The sequence below is a fragment of the Amphibalanus amphitrite genome, unplaced genomic scaffold, assembly GCF_019059575.1.
Source record: "Amphibalanus amphitrite isolate SeventyFive unplaced genomic scaffold, NRLGWU_Aamphi_draft 000223F_arrow, whole genome shotgun sequence".
NCBI lineage: Eukaryota > Metazoa > Arthropoda > Thecostraca > Balanomorpha > Balanidae > Amphibalanus > Amphibalanus amphitrite.
The window spans coordinates 501,717-515,951 of NW_024881718.1; positions in this window are offsets into that span (position 1 = coordinate 501,717).

Below are 14,235 nucleotides of genomic sequence, written 5' to 3' on the forward strand. Positions count from 1 at the left end.
AATGCAAAATAAATTAAACATGGCCAATTTCTTATGAAATCATATATTAGTAAATCATAACATACCTTACTTTTTCAAATAAAATGTAATAATCTTATGACCTTGAAGTCTAGTGATGTGTAAACATTGTCGCTAGACATTAACCGATTGATAATTGTATGATAATCGACAATTTTTTTTTCGCGATTCACGTGATGATACTTTGTCAGGTGAATTCTAAAATTTTGTTTTGTCCAGGGAATAAATCATAGGCCGATCTGAGAAAACTTTTTGAAGGTGGCAGTCTTCCTTTAAGGTTATCAAGTATCAAGGCAAACAAAGCGATTGTAAGGAAGAGCAAGTTCGAACAGAGTGTTAGTACACTTACTTGTTGACAATTTGTAAGCTAGCAATGCCCAGTCAAAGGCTAGGCTAGTTCATCAACAAACCAGGGATTGGTGAACCGACAAGGAAACGACTATGCCTATCCAGAAGTTGGTAGGTTCACAAGGCCCAGACTAGTACTCAACAAGGTGACGCCATGCGAATTGGAACCAAACTTGTAGACAAACTGTTAGTTTGTTGGCCAACAAGCCTGGGGTTGGTGAATCGACAAGGTATCGACAAGGTGACGCCTATGCGAATTGGAACCAAACTTGTAGACAAACTGTTAGTTTGGTGGCCAACAAGCCTGGGGTTGGTGAATCGACAAGGTATCGACAAGGTGACGCCTATGCGAACTGGAACCAAACTTGTAACAAGGAGCCAACTTGTAGATTTAGTTTACAGTGCACCTGCCTTTTCAGCTGGATTTTCAGTGTCAAATGCTTTGTAGAGTATCCCAGACCAAGGCCCTAAAACATAAGGTTGGATGAAGTTTTCTACCAAAAATGTACTAGAATAGCGCACGAGTCAAAGTTATTTCCGTTGTTTCTTCACAAATATGTTGCAAACAACCTTTTTCTCTAATAAATCATTATTTCGAAGTTAAGCAACCAGTTGCTATAAATTCGATAAGCAAACACTTATTTTCTATATAAAAGCCTAGCTGATATAATCCAACTCTAGTTGAATAATCAAGCAGCTACTAAATTTTCCAGATGTGACACATATTGCGCACTTCAGACAAATGCGTTGCTAGGGCGCTGCTAAGGACTCTTTCGCATGTTTTGCTGCCTGGTTTTTGTTATGAAGTGAGGGAAGTGAGATGGACAGGCTTTTTGATTTTTTTCATGTCTTCTAGGACCGTCTCAATTACTAAACGTGACATACTTTTCTTGCTTTTTTATCCGAGGCTTTTTCAATAATTGGTAGATTCTAGAGTGGAAATAAAAGGGCGAGCAGGCCGCAGGGGTATATGCAGGTCGACTGATAGTGAAATAAAAGGTAGAAGTGTCTGTTCCATTAGAAATTTAATGTGATGTGATGGAACATGACATGAAGCAGCAGGATCAGACGCAAGAACCACCAATTAAGAACCCAGAACCAGCAAGCGCCATGCAATCAAGAGCAGCCATGGTAACGTTTGATTAGCTTTCAGAACACCTTGGAAGACGCCAGACGGTGAGCAATCAAGAGATCTTACAAGACCAGTAGTTACTTGAAAACGAGAGCCGCCAGGAAAATCAGTAGATTCTTCAATGGCAACACATTTCAACATCTATCTAGCAATGATTTGCACCAGCGAGGTGCTATCATTGTGTTTTATGTCTGTATCCCAACTGCTCAAAAAATATTTGTCAATAAATAAACAAACAAGTAATGCGTCTTTTTCTACTGAAAGTAGTCCTCCAAGTGACAGGGGATGAATAATAGAAGGTAGGTACCTACCTAATTAATTGTCATCTATTCATTCAATTCATAGGCAATTCAGGGCATCGATCGGCAGCGCCCTTACTGCATGGTACTGCGGATCGTCGATGGGTTTCTTGATGACTCCGACCCTGACTCAGACTCAAAAATCAGCTCTAACTTTTATTTCAAATGTCGGCTCTGACCGACTCCGACCCCACAGCCCTAGCAGGTCTGCGGAGGCAATGGATTTTTGGTGACTCCGACTCCGACTCTGGCTTTCAAAATCGACTCTGACACTGACTCTGGTCAGAACTGTCGACTCCGACCGACTACAACTCCGACTACGGAACCCTGAAAGGTCTGCGGAGGGGATCGAATTTCGGTGACTGACTCAAGACTCCAGCTTTTAAAACCTACTCTGACTCCGACTCGACGACTCAGGTCAGAACTGTCAACTCCGACAGACTTCATGACTCCGACTCCGGAGCCCTACTGGCAGCTATCACACCAGGGAGCTGCAAATCGTATGTTCCGTGTCGGTTTATGGCATTAAAGTCGATAATGCGGCTGAATCGCACTATGGAACACCCTTATTGGCTGCAAGAACCACGAAAGTTGGCGCATCACCACTGGAAATCGTGACAAGTTATCGATTAATTGGCCCTGGATTTGGGTAAATAACATGTTGATGATCATATTAGCACACATTTACATTATCATCTATCTCAAGGTTGCCCTTCAGGCGGCTCTAAACTATGGCAGTTTCCCTATCTTCAACATGTAAATGCCCTCGGGCGTCCTCGTGGTGACGTAGGCATGGGAGTGCCAGGTTGGTAGGAACTAGACTTCGACGCCCCCTGTCCCAGACCACATCTCAGGATCAAGGCCAGTTTCCAAACAGTGTTTTGTGTTGTTTTGATTCTGCCTTTTGCCTAGGGAATGTTGCCATGAACATTTATTTATTTTATTGTATTATACATATTACCTACCATTAGGCTTACTAATTGGTTGTGCTTTTGCAACATGAATGATTATTCTTCCTTTGATAGACCACAGTAGATTGACAATTCTAATTAGAGCCAAACCTGTGAAATGCTGAGGTTCATGTGTTACCACTACCCTAAGCAATGGGCGACTTGTAACGGCACACACGCTCGTTTTTCCGCGAGGCTCTAGCTCTATTAGAAGCGAAACAGCGTGCTGGGGTCGTATCAAACCCTCCGAAACCCATTTTGTTTGCGGGAAAATGAGGAACTTACAGAAAGAATACCTTTCTAATTTTTTGCATGTCGATTTGCAATGACATGAAGTTTATTTTGAAAAAAATAAAAATGTGAAAAATTTTGGTCCCAAAAGTCATTAGAGGCAAATGAAAAAAGATTAAGGTTTTTGTTCAACAATGAGAATTTTCCTTTGTAATATTTTAAAAGTAATATTAATTTCTGATTCATCGCAAGCTTAGTGTTGTTTACCGTTTGTTGGTTGCTTAACCCTTTCTTGAGTTACAGGCCATCAAAACTCACCGTTACAAACCGAAGTTAAAAAATGTAATGCAATATAACTCAAAAAGTTTTGATCTGAGAAGTCTGATATTTTGTCAGGCGTCTTTGGGGCCTATGATTACCCCTTGGACCGATTCTCATTAAAATCTGAGGGATGAGGGTGACGGGCCTGGTACGATCTATCGTCGAATGCCACAGTGGAAAGTGCTGGTGACTGTACATACATACTTACTACTTAGTACTTACCATTCCACACTGATGAGGCGCGAGAAATGAACCCGAGACACACATTTACATTATCATCTATCTCAAGGTTGTTTTTTTGTTGTCGCCACGGATGTAGGTTATACCTAAATTTGGTATAACCTACACCCGCGCTATCGGACCCCCCAGGTCGAACGGACCCCCCATGGTTTTTCGCGAATAACTCGCGTAAAAAGCGGCCGATCGCGGCGAAACTTTCAGTACCCTCGCGTTCATCAATTTCACACCTACCCTGAAAATTTCATGACCCTGACCCAAATGACCTTTGACCTGTGACCAGGGGCGTCGCCACGGATTTTTGAGTGGGGGGGGGGTCGGGTTTCTAGTCTTCACCCGATGGGTAGGAGTGTTTTTTTTTGCCACACTTCCCAGTTTTGTGCGTGCGTATGTGTGTGTGTGTGTGCGTGTGCAACAAATCGGCGCGCAGCGCCGCCAAATTTGGTATAACCTATTAGGTAGGTATACCTACCTACATCACTTGCGTAAAAATTATCACTGGTCACTTAAGGTCAGGTCGCCATATCAAGTTCAGTTATACGGTATACCTCTATAAAAACTTTCCCCTCTCGCCATTCTTGTAGCTTTCTCCCATAACTTCGAAATTTGGTACACTGTATAGGTACCTAATGTATGGGGTTATAGGTACGTGTCAGCAATTCATGATTCTAACTGAGGATTTACATCATGATCTGAAGGCAGGTCAAATACGTGACCTCATCATTAGAAAATAATGAGAAATTAGAAAAAGCACGAATGCCTCCTGCTTTGAAAAAGTTCGTCAGAAACGCAAAATATCTTTGGAGCCATGACAAATCAGCTCATCATTGCCAGGGACAGGGTGCAACTTATGGCGAGTGATGACTCGAAAGGTCATTAGTGGAAATGTCCATCGATGGCCACCAGCATTTTTTTTTTCTACAACTTTTGACGAAGACGCGGTAGAGCGATGACAGCACCTGGAAGGTGTTCACTGTTCAGCTCAACAACACGGATCCATTCATATGCAGCAGGGGGTCCTTTTTCGATCAGGACATAACGTTGACCTGAGGTCGTTTTAACGTTAATTCTGAATGGTCAAATTTTAACTCATGTGACGCGTCTCAAAGAGATCAAGACGGTGGTGACAAGACAACATATGTACAAATTGTACATACCATACAAATTCACGGAATCGAAAGTTATTGCAAAGCAGATGTTTCGGCAGAATCTGTCCAGTTAGCTGTTTGCCTTCTTAAGGGCCAAACATAGACCTGAGATGAAATCTAACGCGAAGCTAGCGAAAGAGCGTTAAAAGAGCTATCGAATAATTTTCTGCTTCACTGTAGCCATTCTATTGGTGGTTTCCCAGTCGCTAACGTATAACGTATACTAAACTAACGCTGAGGCATGCTTTCGACCCCTGATCGATCTACAGGTTTGCGGAAAAAAGAGCATGCTGCCCGTGACGAGAGAAAGCCGATGATACCCATTTACAAGTTTTCGGGGGTCATCTCAGGACTCAGGTCATCGCCAATAAGTAGAGAAACTCGGGACCTGCTAGAACTTAACGAATGTAAGTTGTGATGGTTTTTCGAGGTTCTGATTACGAATGTTATCTTAGTTTTGAACGAAGATGATGACTCCATGCATTTGGGGTAGATCAGGTCAGGTCAGATCGACCAGTACCTAATAGTGGATGACCAGCACCAATTGCTTCCTAGCATGTTATATGAATAAGCAACACAACTACTTCTTAAATGTTCAGATGGGCGCTAACTTCAAAATCAGCTCCAAAAACTACCCTATCAATTAAAAGCACGTTATGAAAAAGTGAACTAAGGTCATCTTTATTTGAATCAGGGATATTGATTTATTTTAATTAGGTGATTAACTCGAGCGCACCGAAAGTTTTGTTGCAATCGGCTCCTTTTTGCGCGACTTCTTTGCGAAAGCCCGAGACGGTTCCATCTGACTCCCTTTCCCCTACATGTGCACTGTACAGCTAGTTGTGACGGTAGCCATGGGGCTGAGGCTAGTTTGTAGTTTTGTAGTTAGGTACTGATCCGACGAATCGACTGCGACCATTTTTTTAAAACGATCAGACGAACGCTCGGGGCAGTTTTGGCGCGTCCAATCCTTTGAGGGATAAAAAGGTACTAGGATGGGGGCTACTTAAAAACATTGTTGTGCTGGTGTTCCCCGCCCACAGCTAATTGACCTTTAGGTAATTGGCTAATTGGCTTTAGGGAGCTCTTGAAGCGATTTTGAATCTGATGTATTTGTTGGTGTTGCTGACGCCTGCTTCACTGACATAAAAGCTAAAAAAGCATACTCAGCATCGCAAAAAGTGGGGGGGTCGACACCCCCAGTTTTCAAGAGTAAGGGGCCGGGGGGGGGGTCACGACCCCCCCCCCCCCGACCCTCCGTCGGCGACGCCCCTGCCTGTGACCTACTTTTCGAGACTATGTTTGGCCGGAATCGCGATTCGGCGTATGTCGGCTCGCATTAGCCGCGCGTTTGCAGTCTTTTCGTGGTTTCAAGCGTTCAAACATGTGATATGATTTTGCCCCCATGCATTAGGGTGGGTGTCAAGGTCACCTGAAGGTCAGGTCAGGTCATTGACCTTTGATGACCTCGGTTCACTTTTTCGAGTTTTACATGTTTCTAGGCCAGTTTTTGGAGCTGAATTCGAATTTAGCAACCATATGAACATTTACGAAGTAGTCTTGGTGCCTTCGTAACATGTTACGAAGCTGTCAGAGGCGGTTGCCACCTACTACGAATACCCTTACTGGTTGACCTGACCTGACCTGACCCGACCTGGTCTGGTCTGGACCTGGTCTAAATACATGAAGACATCATCTGTGATCAAAACTAACATGATATTCGTGATCAGCACCCAAAAAAACCCATAGCAGCCACACTTTACGACGTTCTAACAGGTCCCGATTTTCCCGCCTTTGGGGTCATTGACCTGACCTGCAAGGTCAACCAATGACCTAGGACCTTAAAATTGGATATCATCGGATTCCTCTCGTCACGGGCAACACGCTCGTTTTTTCCGCGAAGCTCTAGCTCGATCAGGGGCGAAACGGCAAGGGGGGGTCCAACGGACCCCCCCCCCCCTATACGTTCGCGGCTGGAAAAAACACCAATACGGGCGAGGGTTAAACAAACTATGCACACACATAACCTCTTCAAGAACTTTTAATGGTGGCTGGTGTCTATGTGGCGACCAGCACGTATGTAGGCGGCTCAGCGGCTGAGCCGGCGCACACTGGGCCGGGGGCCCGGAAAAGTGCTAGAAATTATCTGTGATTGAGTTGTTGATCTCAGTGACAAGCAAACATGCTAAAAACGAAGTGGGGCTGCTTAACCCTCGCCGGACCTATTGTCGGACCCCCCACCCCCTCGGCCGGCCGAGGGGGGAGGGTCGGTACGACCCCTTTTCGCCGTTTCGCCCGTAATGGAGCTAGAGCCTCGCGGAAAAAAACAAGCGTGTGCGCCGTTTCAAGACGGAACGATTGATACCCGAATTTAAGGTCCCAGGTCAATCGGTAACCTCTGAGGTGAAGTCAAAAAGCCCAAGGTAGGGTTTGTTTTTTGTAAATAATTTCGCAAAAAATGGCCGCAGAGCAGCGATTTTGGCACCATCGTGTTTGCCTGGCTCAGGCGCGTCGAATGGTATACTTTTTGTCCGGGTGAGGTCAACTTAAGGTGTTGACCTCGAGTCAAGGTCAGGTCAGAGCCCATCAGGCCACGAACTTAATCGAAGGAAGTCGTATTGCATATCATTCGATTCGGGAGGTCTTTCCGAGTCCATTGGTAGCTTTCCCGAGTCGCTGGCTCAATTTGATCATGAGTTATTGACGAGAAACTCCTATAACCGTAGTGACGTCATAAATGACGTCACGGAAGGTCAAAAATGCAAAAGTAAAGCATCGGATCTTGCAAGGAGTGCATGAAATCACGATTCCGTGTGCTTGAGATAGTTTGAGATCATTCCATGCGCAAAAACAACAGTTTCCTTATTTTACCATTTACTTTTAATGGTGAGGTCACGTGACCTTGAAGAGTAGCAGGCCAGCGGCGTATTTAGAAAATCGCGAAGGGGGGGCCAAGGGTTTGGAGGGCGCCACCTCACCCAAGGAGGGCGCCATACGGTCGCGAGATAAAAAATCGCTCAGCGGGGTGGGGGGGGGGGGTTGGGAGGCGTTTTTTACCATGCCACCAGTTTTTTTTTTGCGTAACCTCGTATAGGTCGTGCTGCATTGATTTTGCATCGTGTGTATTCTTTATACTCCAGGTCACAAAAGGTCAAGTGTTCTTGAAATGCTGCGCCGAAGGCGCGCGAAATTTTTGAAAACAACCTTTTCCTCCGATTTTTAGGCACGCCTTTTATACGATCACCGTTCAAAGCTCCTCTCGCTCTTTTACCAAATTTGAAGGTGTAAAAAATACCAAAGGTTTGGTCGGGCCGCTGCCACACAAACTGTATAGAAAGCTTGGCTCATGGGTGTCGATGTATAAAAGTTTATTGGCGGTGGCATATTTACGCACCAGATCACCGTATCGGATTGATACCGGAGCGCGAGATGCGTAAACATCATCCAAATTACCTCAGACCAGCCTTCATAGCCTTCTCACAGATGCATACAGTGTACCCACATAACCAGTTTCAATCACCGAAACTTCAGATGCCTGCTGTTGCGGCCGAACCTGTTGACAATACTTAATCGTAATCCATATAGATGCCATGATGCACGTAAACATGGTGTGTCAAAAGTGGAAATAGCCGGTGCGCCGTCTGGCAACCCGGCAGCCCGCCGCCATAGGGAAATTCATGCTTTTTGTCGCTTTTTCGCTCCTTATGAGTCACTTGATCTAATTAGAGCTTAACTAGGAACGAGGCGGGTCACTTGGACGTATTCGGGAGCCGAATACGGTGTTTTGGAGCCAATACCTGGGAAACCCTACCCGCCCAATGCGAGTATTTAAGAGTCTGCATGCCCAAATTAACGCTGAGCGCGGCCGTTTTCGGTCGGTTTTCCGCGACCTTGTGGCGAAATCGCCTTATTTATTCAACCAGGGTGGGCTAATTCGCTTAACTAGGAATGAGGCGTTGAAGAGAATTATTCAAGGAATAGTGTTGTGTAAAAATATTTTTTGTATTGTTAAAACTGTATCCGCCCTCGAACGATAAATATTGTTGACCCATCAGGAACACATCCCCTGGAATGCGTTTGGACTTGGCTGGATCTAATATTAGCGAGTATCTGCTAATGCAGTTTCTTGGCTTACACAGTACGCACACAAGCATACATACTTCCTGCCCTTGGTTATCCCTCACTTGAGTGAAAATTTTGCTATAATAACCATTCTCAGCAGTTAACAGGTTTTAGTGCAGTGCCAAGTCGGAACCGGTCAGCGCCGCCAGTCTCCCAGGCGGCGCGTAACGGCCGCCGCCGGCCGCGCGCCGCCGCTCTGGCAGGGTGTTTGACTTCATATCTCTGTTGCTAGAAAAGTTGTGGACCGATTTACATGATTCTTGCATGAAAAGATCCGCCATTCAATTCTTAGCAGATAACGAAAATTTGACGTCAATTGCACGATCCGCTGCCCATACTGTGGTACTGCCATCTATTGACAAGGCTGGCGAACTAAAGCCGCGCGGCTATTTCCACTTTTGACACACCATGAGTAGGATCAATTCGTTAAGACCAAAGACGTGTTTTATGCATCGTAGAGCGTAGATAGTTTTGGTAGGTATAGGTACTTCATTCATTGTGCTGAATGCACGTTCATTTGTGGCAGTTTTCACAGGCAAGACATCAACTATGTGCAATAGAACGACTAAGTTGAAAAACATGCCAAAGGAGTAAATAAATGATAAGAGGGCAGCGATCAACGGATGTTGCCAATAGGTAGAAGGGCTGCGATCCACAGGAGGGCGCTAATAGGTAGGAGAGCCCCGATCAACATCCCGAGTTTCGATAGTAGGGCACCGATAGGTAGGAAGTTGGCGAGCAGCAGGAGGGCGCCAATGGATAGAAGGGCAGCGATCAACAGGAGGGCACCAATAGGTAGGAGGGCCCCGATCAACAATCAACAGGAGGGCGCCACCAGGTAAGAGGGTGGCGAGGAACAGGAGAGCACCAATAGGAGGGTGGCGATCAACAAGAGGTCGCCAATAGGTGGGAGGGCGGTCATCAACTGGAAGTCGTTAATGAGCGGAAGGGTGACGATTAAAATGGGGGTGGCAATGGTGAGGAGGGCGCCTTTGCTCAAGAGGATGACACGAACAGGAGGGCGTCTGTGCGGAGGGCGCTGGTCAACAGGAAGGTACCAGTGGATAGGAGGGCGGTGATCAACAGGAGGGTGCCAGTGGTTAGGAGGGCGGCGATCAACACGAGGGCGCCAATAAGAGAAGGGCCCCGATTAACATTCAACAGGAAGGACTAGGGAACCAATAGGTAGGAGGGCGGCACTGAACAATAGGGTGCCAAAAAGGAGAAAGGCGGCCTTGAAAATTTCACATGAGGGCGCAATAGGTAGGAGAGCGCCAATAATTATGAGGACGCCGATCAGCAGAAGGGCGGCAATATGTAGCAGGGTGGCGACCTACAGGAGGGCGCCTTCGGGTGAGAGGGCGCTTATTTACGGGACAGCGGCTTACATAGGCGACCACCGTTACGCTTAGAGAGCTACAGCCTACAAATGTGGTTGGAGGGCGCCCAAGGGAGCCCTCCAACCGTATTTGGAGGGCGTATTTGGAATGGGCGTCCTCCGAGGGCGCCCTCCATCCGTATTTTCCCTGTAAACACATTCGCGATTGGAGGGCGCCCTCCAGTCGCGATTGTTTTTCGATTCGATTATATCACAATTGCATTTGCGATTGGAGGGCGCCTTCGGCGCCCTCCAATCGCAAAGGGCGCCTTCGGCGCCCAAGGGGGGGGGGGGCATGGCCCAGTGGCCCCCCCCTGCCTACGCCCCTGTAGCAGGCATTAGCAAAAATTGCGAGTAGGGCATGACAGAAAGATGATTAGTGGTTTGTATGGCATGGTCATTTTTAGCGGCTCGAAATAACATTTCTCAAGAAGTCTAACTAAAGAGCAAGTTGTTGTTGATTATCACTGACTTGTGTTTGGGGGTTAATAATGACTGAATTTTTGAGTTTGGCCCAAATTTTTTGACAGCATTGTGTGCATTGATCAATTCTGAGCTCAGGGACATATATTTTATTTAGATTATACGCGTTTGTTTTTCACAACTTCCAGCGCTTTAAAGAGCGCCGGGCCTTCAGTAGAGCGGCGAGGTGACAATTGCCCCTACATCATGTGGTTTACTGGCGCATATCTCGAAAAGTAGCAGGGAAAAGCAGCAAAGCACCTATATGCAACGAAAGATCAGTAATCAGAGGCTAGTATAAAATGTTCATTTTTAGCCGCTCGAAATAACATTTTTATAAAAGTCTAATTAAAAAATAAGAAATGATTTTTAATTACGTCTTGCAGCTGCTTGCAAAAAGCTAGCTTATCTTGCAGAAAAGCGATGCAATATGTGAGAATGATGTTGGCACAGTGAACAACAGTGCCCTGAACTAGTCTGACAGGAAAGTTCGTTCAAAACAACGATTGGTCAGCTAATAAAATACCACTAAAGATCATCATGAAAATCGGTAAATGTGGTGGCCACTAGAGAGTCTAAATTGTCTTGTGTTTGGTGACAACTGACGACCTCAATTTTGACCTTAGGGAAAACTGGCATCGGAATCGTATTCTTCGATCAATTTGGGATTAAATGATACCTATTTTGTTCATATTGCGGACAGTCAGTTTGGGGGAATTTCTAGCGCTTTTTCGGGCTGCCGGCCTACAGTGCGGCGGCGCTGCCGGTCGCCGCGGTTGTCACCCCCGCGGGAGCGGCCTCATCAGCGGCCCGCCGTCGGCCGTCACATCACCGGGATCCGCGCCGTCGCACACTGGTCGGAAACGCCCTCACGAGAGGCCACGGGCGATTCCGGAGTTTCGGATTATTTTTTATATAGATCGATTTGAAATTGATCAAATTATTATACTTAGGCCAAAAAAACTAATCCGGGTGACCAAAAATAACTGTAATCAGCCCCCGAAGATGGGGTATCCCAGAACTCGGAAACTGACGCGGAGCAAGAGGTTTCTTGAGCCGGATATTCAGAGTCTTATTGCTGATAGACACCAAATTGAAATCCCACATATTATGCATCAAAATGTTCGTTATGAAGTTGCCGACTGGTCAGTGCAAAATTTTTGGTATACTTTTTCCCTAACTAAGATTTACTGTAGCTTTTTTATGAAGGCTCTCCTACAGTGATTCTGGAATATAACTGCAAAGTTTAGGTAAGGAAACAACTGGTAGTCCCATCTAGTCCCACTCTGATTTTTTGTGAGCTGAAGCAGGATTTAAATTTACACCAGGGCAACATAAAAGCTAACTGCGCATATTTGCGCAAAATTTGCAGGAGCCACTCTTCCTACCCATTACCGCCCGCCCCGCCCCAGTTTCGGCTCGGCCGTCGCGCCCGGCTTACGCTGACCTGTGTGGCCTGCACGCATCCATGCGTAGTTGACTGGTCATTAAAAACAGATGCGCTTGGGTTTATGAATTTTGTGAAAAGCGCGTTTTATGTATGCATTTATGTATGCATTGACATCAAAAGCCTTCCACATATTGCGTGGCGATTACGGCTTGCATTTAGAGAGCCTTGCTATTGACAGCCATCATTCGGCTGAAGAAAGTGTAAATTGAAACCTTCGTGAATATAAGACGCTGCAAATATAGGACACCTGTCACTGGCGTCAGGTTACCCTGGGCCGTCTTTTTACATTAGATCACAATTCCGGTATTTAACCCTGGCCGGACCGATTGGTTTTCTATATTGACCGGGGAGGGTTGGTACAACTCCCTCGCCGTTTCGCCTCTAATTGAGCTAGAGCCTCGCGGAAAAAAAAAACGAGCTGTGTGCCGTTATAAGACGCAACAATTAGGTACTACCCGATTTTAAGGTCTTAGGTCAGCCAGTGGCCTCTTAGGTCAGGTAAGTGCCACAAGGCACGGGCTCGGTTTTAGGTTAATTTCTTTGCCAAAAATGGTCGCACTGCCGCGATTTTGGCATCAACGTGTTTGTCTAGCTCAGGCGCGTTGAATGCTATACTTGGTGTTCGGGTGAAGTCAACTTAAGGTGTTAACCTCGGGTCAAGGTCAGGTCGGAGCCCCTCAGGTCACGAAAATGGTTGAAGGAGGTCATATCGCATATCATTCGATTCGGCAGGTCTTCCTGAGTCCAATGGTGGCTTTCCCCACTCTCTAGCTCCATCTGATCAGGAGTTATTGACGAAAAACTTATATGGCATTAGTGACGTCATAAATGACGTCACGCAAAGTCAACAATGCTAAAGTGAAGCACTGGACCTTGCAAGGAGTGCATGAAACTATTCCCGGTGCCCGAATAGCAGCTCCCAATTTCCCTTGTTGACTTAAAGTGGTGCTAGATCCTGTATTATACTCAATTATGACGTCATAACTTAACAGATTCACGTCATATATTTTGTGCTTGACATCCAAATGATAGCTTACATATGACAAAGAAGGTATGCAAAGTTTTATGAAGTTTGCTTCACTAGTTGTGGAAGAGCAAGCAAAAAACTTTTTACGGAAAGGCCGCTGGCCTCTCGCTGGAGCGTTTCCGACCAGTGTGCGTCGGCCGCTTAAGCCGCTGCACAAATGAGCCGGCCGCGACAGCTGGGCCGCCGCGCCAGCGCCCATCCAGACCGTCGCCGTCGACACAGTGCGCACCGGCACACAGTGGTCAGTGGGCATCGCCGGGACCTTCGGGATATACCAGAGATGGCTCTGATGACAAAACCGGAGACAAACTTAGGAAGAGAAACTTAGGTTGCATGGACTCTTAGATTTTCCACGCAAAAACAAAACTCACGAATAAAACTGTACAGGAGGAAGGGTAGGGAGAGAGAGAGAGAGAGAGAGAGAGAGAGAGAGAGAGAGAGAGAGAGAGAGAGAGAGAGAGAGAGAGAGAGAGAGATCCCTTTATTGGCAGACTCTGGGTCCATAAGAAGTAACACACAATAATGATGACGTGACGATCAAATGATGATGACGGTATGAAGATGACATGGGTATATGACCAACATCAGCAGCGCTCAACAACCACACAATTCTGCAGTCCACACTTTACGCATAGGAGATGTGTGGGCGATATCACTGTAATACAGCGTAGACATTATTCGGTTTTCTGACTTTTTCAAACGCGACATGAAATTCCACACAGCTCTGCGGTAGGCCGCATCAAAGCCATCTATGTGTTCTTGCGCAAACATTCCAGAGGCACTACAATATTTAGGGTAGCCTAAAAACATTCTAGCAGCGTTATTGAAACACACTTTAAATTTCCGAAGAACCGATGCATGAAACGAGTGCCATAAATGCATGTAGCTGATGTTAGAACAATATGCATTGTACAAATACTTTTTAACCGAATATGTACATAAAGCGAATTTACGACTCAATGAATTGGCACGACAACACAGTAATCGGTACTGGTGACAAATCTCGACATTGTCCACTTTGGTTCGTGTGCTCGAAATGTGGTATCCAAGATACTTATATTCGTCGACATATGAAAGCACACTATTGCACAATGATATCTTAGGGAGTGATA